Here is an 8165-nt window from a genome sequence, read left to right as displayed (position 1 = left end):
CTGCAGATCTGAGCATTAATTCTTGCTCTCCTCCACAAACCTCTCAACTCAATTATACTCTAGGACAAATATCCGAAGGGTGCAGTTCCGAAATTAAGGATTGCTTGAATTACAATCCTAGATGATACTGAGCATGTCTTTTTGTGGATCCTTTAACCCAAGTGTTATCATACCATGCCATTTTTATAAAAGTATGGAAAGAAATCGGTGAGACGGGTGATCCATATGTAATCTACGTAATTTGATGGTAGCTTTACAAGTAGTACTATCTGATATTTAACATATTTCGATGCAAAATATATAAAGATTCCTTACCTTTCTTAAAAGAATCCATATGCATTTAGTGCAGAGATATTTTGAATTTTCCTCATAGATATTCAAGGCAATGTGTATATATAATATGACCTAAAGGCCACTTGAAAACAAATAGTAGGCAAAACTAATGATGAAGATAGCATAATGTAATAAATTGCATCATTACAGTAAGCAAGATTAAAATAAACTGCCTAAGCCAAATAAACAATTTTAACCCAGTATTGGGGGGAAAAAATGATGAGACTGCAGTATACAAACCTTGACTTTTCTTAATCTGTTGAGTCATTACATTATGGGTCAAGTTAGGGAATGGTTCTTGGGTTTCTTAAATGTTAAGATTTTCAGAATCTAAGCAAATTAAAAGATTTCTTATTTCTGTTGCTCACAAAAATGAAATTGCAATCCTTTCCCATTATTGTTCCCTATGGGTTGGTCTTCTGCAGTACTTGAGAAGCAATTTTTGAAGTAGTTGTATGGCTTAATTATTAGTAGATTTAGCTGCTGCTATTACTTTTGCTTCTTTTGTATTTTTTGTTAGATATTCACTCTTCTGGGTTTTCCCCCCCTTCATTTTATAGTTCCCTCTTTGGTCTCTAATAGTTAGCATTCCTAACAAAATACAGGTAGTCCTGAACTTACAACAGTTTACTTAGTGACCATTCAAAGTTACAACAGCACTGAAATAAGTGATTTATGACCACTTTTCACACTTATGACCATTGCAGCATCCCTATGATCACGCAATTTACATTTGAATGTTTGACAGTTGATGCACATTTATGATGGTTACAGTGACCCAGGGTCATGCGACCTTCTGAGGCATTGGGGAAACCGGATTCACTTAACAGCCGTGTTACTAATTTAACAACTGCAGGGAACCATTTAACAAAAGTGATTATTAGTGTTATAAGTGAGGCAAAACTCACTTAACACATTTCTCCCCTAGCAACATAAATTTTGAGCTCAGTTGTAGTTGTAAGCTGAGGACTACCTGTAGTTGCTTTTTGAGGCAATGGGTAAGGTACAGTCTGATTAACAAGACAAATCTAGTCTGAAGGTCTTAATCATAGGACTTGATGGGAATCTATAAGAATCTGATGGGTAATAATATACTCAGTACAATAAAAAAAAAAAGATACAGTGCATATTGTTTTCAAGACTGGCTGGCTGGCCAGGGTTATTTATTCTGAGCAAACCTATCGTTCTAATAAGTTTTCAGCATCTTATGTCACTGGTATAGTTTGATGTCCTTTCATAGGCATGGGAGTGGTTTTTTTAATGCAGTACCACATCTGGATAGGAAAAGGGTCATGAGAAACAGACTGTAGCACTGAGAATATTGCAGGTAGTTCTCGACTTATTACCACGGTTGAGCCCAAACTTTCCATTGCTAAGCAAGGCAGTAGTTAAGTGAGTTGCACCTCATTTTATGAACTTTTTGCCACCGTTGTTAAGTGAATTGCTGAGTTGTTAAGTGAATCATGCCATTGTTGAGTGAACCTGGCTTCCTCCATTACTTTGCTTGTCAGAAGCTGACTGAAGAGATTGTACATGGTGATCACATACTTGGGGACTGTAACTGTCATAAATATACCATATTTTTTGGACTATAAGACACACCGGAGTATAAGACGCATCAAGATTTTGAAGAGATACATTAAAAAAAAATCTTTGCCTTCCTCGGCTTCAGGGAGTACTCTGCAGGCCTACCAAACCCTCTGCACACCCTGTTTTTTGTCAAAAACGGGGCGTGCAAAGAGTTTGGGAGGCCTGCAAAATGTTCCTGGAGGCTGGGGAAAGCAAAACGTAGGGGTTGGGGGGGGATGAAAAACAGGGTTTGCAGAGGGTTTGGGATGCCTGTAGAGTGCTCTTGGGGGCTGGGGAGAGCAAAAACAAGCAAAAAATGGCCCATTTTTCACAGAGAGTTTGGAAGGCCTGCAAAGTGCTCCTGGGGACTGGAGAGGGCAAAAACATCCCCATTTTGTGAAATACAGGCCCGTTATTCTCTTGTTTTTGCCGTCCCCAGCCCCCAGGAGCACTCCGCAGGCTTCCAAACCCTCTGTGCATCCATTTTTGTGAAAAACAGGATGCATGAGACAGGGTTTTGGGAGGGTAAAAATGCTGTATTCAGTGTATAAGACGCACCCAGATTTTCGCCCCCTTTTTTGGTGGAGAAAGATGCGTCTTATACTCTGAAAAATACAGTATATTGGATTGGGCGGCCTATAAATCTTATTAATAAATAAAATAAATAATAAATTAGTAATCTTACAGTAAAATACAGTATGTCATTTTGATTATGTGTCCATGGAGATACTACAGTGGTCATTTGTGTGAAAACTGGCAATAAGTCACTTTTTTCAATACTGCTTTAACTTCAGTCACTAAATGAATGGTTGTAAGTCGGCAATCTGTACCTTGTCCTTTTATGTGGTCCCATTTTAAAGATTTCCTGGCTTATAGGAAGATAGATGTGACATCCCCAAGGAGCTCATATACCTCAACAGAATACTTAATAATTATTTTAAGTATCTCCAAACTCATAGCCATTTTGTTGGCAGTCATAACTTTCATCCATTAACATCAGTGGTTTTTCTGACCTCTAATTCCACCAAACTGTAGAGTTTTTAGAAAAATCAGAAGGTATATTGTGCCAACGATGTATGAATTAACAAATCTTCAACACTTAACAGTGCTGGGGGGGTGGGTTTCTTTGGGTTTAATTCACTTAAAGCCTTCAAGTTATTAATAAAAAGAGCTGATTTTATTACAAGCTGTTTTGAGCTCTGTGAGAAGGCAAGTAAGATGCAACTTTAAAAACCAAATATACAGGACACAACATAAGTAAATCTGCAGTAAATCAGGCAAAAATATGCACAACAAAATGTAATTCAGAGAGGCTACATTTATAATTTCAATTGCTAAGACTACTCCAGTTCAAAACTGATTCTAGGCAGCATACAATTACAACCTAAGAAGAAACAAAAGGAATATTACAGAACAAGGAAATGGATATCACAACCAAAGCAAACTACAGATCAAATGAGCCCGTCACTGATGAACTTGTAGTAAAAGCCAGGTTTTTAGAGAGTTTAAAAGCTTGTAGGGGCAGGGTGGATCCAAATCTTTCTAATTTTGACCTATGCCTGTCGAGTCTGTAAACACATTTGTGATTTATTACTGCGTTCCAGTGGCTATTTTTTTCCACTTAAGGAGGTCTCTGACTCCTTTACAAAGACTTAATGCATGGAAGGATAGAGGAACTACTGGCACAGATTTTGTTCCTAACTTCTATCTAAACTCCAGTACGGCTGATAGTTTTAACTCAAGGTATCTTTATATGAACTTACAGTCATGCCATATTGGGGCACTCACATGTCACAAGAGACATTTTGGTCTAGAAAGTAGGAGATCATGAGTTCATGTCATGCCTTAGCCATGAAACCAAGCTAGGTGCCTTTGGGCCAATCACTCTCAGCAAAATCAACCCACCTAACAGGGTGGTGGTTGTGGGGAAAATAGGAGGAGGAAGGTTTGGCATCTTGAATTATTTGTAAATTATAACAAAGGTGAGATACAAGTTCATTAAATTAGGCACTAGATTTAGAACAGCTGTAGTCACTGGAAAACAGCATAAATCTCAGGTTTATCACAGTAATATCCAACTGGAGTCTTTCATCAATGTATTTTCTCTTTCCTTAGCTGCCTTGGCTGATTCAGTCCAGTGTTTCTCAATCTTGGCTGCCTGAAGATGGGTGGACTTCAGCTCCCAGAATTCCCCAGCCAGCCTGTGACCTACTCCCAGTTCTGCCACTGTGAGCAGTGTAACAATCAATGCAATATAAAAGGGACGCATGTTCAAAGCCCCACCTACCTGGCAGATGAAAGACCTAGTCTTTGAGTCTTGTTTCGAACCTTTGTCAAACATGCAGAATAGAGTTCTGCTTCAGTGGGGGCATTTTTAAATAATTGAGCCCCTCCCACAGGCTAGGTTGAACAAGCTGTTTTCCTTCACATGGTGAGTGAGACCAATTTGTTTGGTCTCTAGAAAAGCAGGGCATTGTTCTCCATTCAGAGACGGGCAGGTACCAGTAGATTAGCTGCTTGGTTCCTCACCCAGCTCTGTATGTAGGTCCTTATCTTTCCTTAATATGTGCAAATTAAAGCATGACTTTAGTCCTTGGTAATCCGTAATCCATAAGAGAGTAGCACGCTCCCTCAGTTAGGTTTACATTTTCCTCTCTGCGTGAGAAGCTTGCCCTGCCAAATGTAATCCTGGCTGTTTGATTAATCTTCTCAATCTTTTCTTATATAAAAGGGAGGGTGGAATTAAAGATTAGACATTCGGATAAGCTCCACCCCTGCTTCCTGATCTCCACGTGGAAGATGGACCAGTCTGTTAATGTGAAAGTGCAGCTTTACCTCTGTGGGTGTGAATTTGTGAATGAATGAGCGCAAGCACCCACCCCTTAGCAATCCCTGACCTGCAGTCAAGGGTCAGAGAAGCAAATCCTGTAGTAGGCATGAGGCAAAAGCAAAGTAAAAGCTGAAAGAATAGGATGGAATGAATGGAGGCGGAGGTGTGTCTGGCAGCCACACAATAAATCGTCAGTAATTAGAATAATCTCTCACGCCCTTTTGAAAGTACAGCTAAGACTTATGATTTGCAAAATGGCTCTGAAGATTTGACACGCTATGGCTACAGAAACTTGCTGCTGAATAGCAGGAATTAAAAATCATGCATGATTCTTAATGTTGCTTCATATTCTCAGTCATGGTGTTTCATATATCTATTAATTTATTAGTCATCCTATGTTTATACAATAAGCTTTACTGGGTTAGTAGGGTAGTGTTAAAAAGGAAATTTGTACTAGATTCTGCCATTTAGCCAGGGGGAAGTATTGAGAAGTTTTTAGGAAGGTTAAACCTCCAGTCAGACCCTAACAAAGGGGGCTGGGTGGCGGAAAGGAGATTCCTCCAAGAAGTCCATCAGATTCCTTTTAACACCCTTCGGGCCCCAGGTAGGAAGACCGAAAGAAGAAAGGACTGTGTTTGTGTGTGTGTGTATTAGTAAATCAGGCCCCAACAAATTACTCTTAAGACAGCAGCCCCTTTTCAGGACTGAGAGGACACTAATGGTGTATACAGCTAGTGAACAAAGAAGTCTGCTGGGGAAGATTCCTCTTTGCTAGAAGTTACAAACCGAATAAACTTTTAGCAAACATACAGGAATGCAACGGGAGGATAATCACATGCTATAATATATAGATTCATTTATGTCCCCCCCCTCACCCCCAAACATATTAATAATGTCTATAGCTATGCAATTAAATGGTGAACTATAAATTGCAGTAATTGAAAAAAGTGCCCAGTTTCATCACAGTAATTCATTTTGGATTGGATTGGTACTAATACCACTCGATAAAGCCTTAGTAAGACCACACCTAGAATACCTAGACATAATAGCAGTGTTCCAATATTTGAGGGGCTGACAGAGAGAGAATGGGGATCAAGCTATTTTCCAAAGCACCTGAAGGCCAGGCAAGGAATAATGGATGGAAACTGAACAAGGAGAGATTCAACCTGGAAATGAGAAATGTTCTGACAGAACAATCAACCAATGGCCTTGATCAACAATCATCTTGCCTTCGGAAGTTTTAAGGGCTTCATCACTGGAAGCTTTCAAGAAGAGTCTGGACTGCCATCTGTCAGAAATAGTGTAGGGTCTCCTGCCTGGATGGAAGTTGAACTAGATGACCTACAAGGTCCTTCCAACTCTGTTAATCTGTTAAGGCCTCACCCTTATGCCCCAGTGTGGTTTAAAATAGCTGCATTTCAGAAGAAATGGCAAATGACACTTGAGATCATAGCCATTTATCACTAAGCTGCAATGATGCCATTTTGCAAACTCTGCTTTTTTTCATCCCAAATTTAACTGCATTTAGTCACAGGGTTTGTATAACAACACACGACACACATCTCATCTCTTCCCTCTTGATGCCATCACTCACTGGATGCCTACGTATGAGATATTGGGATTTTCTCATTACAAAATATTAACTTGGCATATCGGCAGGAAAATGGACAAAATGTGTGTGTGTGTGTGTGAGTATTGTTAGAAAACCTGATTGAAAGGTTACTAAAGCAATATATTGTTAATAAATTGCATATGGATGCACAATCTTTCTGAATAACCAAACTAGATTTGTTGTCAACTACAACTTTTAGTATGGTTGCATTTGCTTTCACAGCATTCTCTAACTTTACCCAAATGGGAGCAAAAAGTTGCAGAACAATATGAAGGAAGACGAAAACCATCAGAAGTTATGGATTGTAATCATAATTCCTAAAATAACTGTGACAAAAAACTTTTCTAGTGTTCTCTCAACATATGGGAAACAAATGCATTGTAGTGGAAGAGGCAAGAGAGGCTTTTTCCACATGCGACAATATTTCTGAGGCTGAATGGAAATCTGAAGAGAAATCACCATATACCTACTGTACTTGCATGTGTTCTCAAGTGGCACAATCTGAAGCTCTTGAGAATCTAAGTTTATCCCACCAAGGATTCCAAACAGTGCCATCCAATTGTAATTTTGATTAAAATTAAAGGATAAAATATTTAAATTAATGACTGGATAGTAGTAATATTGTATTTGCATTTAATTTGTTTACACAGAAAGAAAATATAGCTAGTTCCACCTGCTGTATTTTGCACCATTCTCCTGAGAGGCCAAGTCAGGTCAAGGGCTGTTCTTGGCTAAGTAAACAGCATGCAACCCAGGTCACACTTACTCTAAGATAATTTATGAAGCTGTTAGAAGAAAATCTTTCTGGATCACAATATAGTAACAAGATATTTTTACTGTGAATTATTTCTGGTTCTTCAAGTGCCCAAATATTTAAGAGTTACTAATAACATTTACTTGGTCATCCATTTAATTTAGTGGCATTTATTTCTAAGAATCACCATAGTCTGATAAGAGTAAGCACTGTAATTTGTCCTAATGACCTATCTGATATCCAGAGTGGAGGGTGTGGATTTTTATAATGAGAATTATTCTTTCAGCAATATTTGTTCACAAACATGTCAATATTCATGGGTTGTTATGCAGACAAACCCACAGAATACTCAAAACCTGGGTCTCTCTTGAAAGCAAATAACTTTGTATTTTTAGTGTAGCTGTTTTAGAATAAAATCTATTTCTTTTATGCCTCCTTTGGAAAAGATTAGTAAGTGGCCCAAATAACTTTCCCAAGTAAGTTATTAAAGAATGGGCTTATGCTTAGTCAATGTCCTTTATGATGCATATAACCTGTTCTAATATACCATTCATCACTGAGGTGAGTAACCCTTTATCCTATTAGGGCCACATCTCTTAAGGGCTAATCCACCAGAGATATTCAAGGTTGGGCAAGTAAGCTAAGACCAAAGCTAGACTTCAGTGGAAATTCCCATTTTCTCTCTGGACTAACAGCTTGCAAAGTAAGAACAACTAGCTATCATTACAGGCTCTTAAAAGAGAAGTTGGAAATCAGGCTAACAGCAGTACCAAGTTAGGTCAGGAGCCATTGATAACTACCCACCTCTGTGCCAGTAGTAGAACCATTGTCTTTTCACTGTTCAAAATCAACATGAAACACATAGTGTGCTGCTTTCATTTTTGGCATCATTTGACTTGTTGATTTGCAGATTTCCAACAAAGGCGTAGTTGCAGACACTATTTTCATTAAGCTATAAACATAAAAATCTAAATCCAATAGTCCATTGTCCTGATAATTATGCCTTTCTTGAGTTTTTCGGTCCTTTTACACACATCATCTTGCCTGTGCCCAATTCCAGCTTCAAA

Source organism: Thamnophis sirtalis, unplaced genomic scaffold (assembly GCF_051295495.1).
Source record: "Thamnophis sirtalis isolate CommonGarterSnake01/CBP01778 unplaced genomic scaffold, rThaSir2_p1.2 scaffold_3, whole genome shotgun sequence".
NCBI lineage: Eukaryota > Metazoa > Chordata > Lepidosauria > Squamata > Natricidae > Thamnophis > Thamnophis sirtalis.
Note: the sequence above shows the minus strand (reverse complement) of the source record.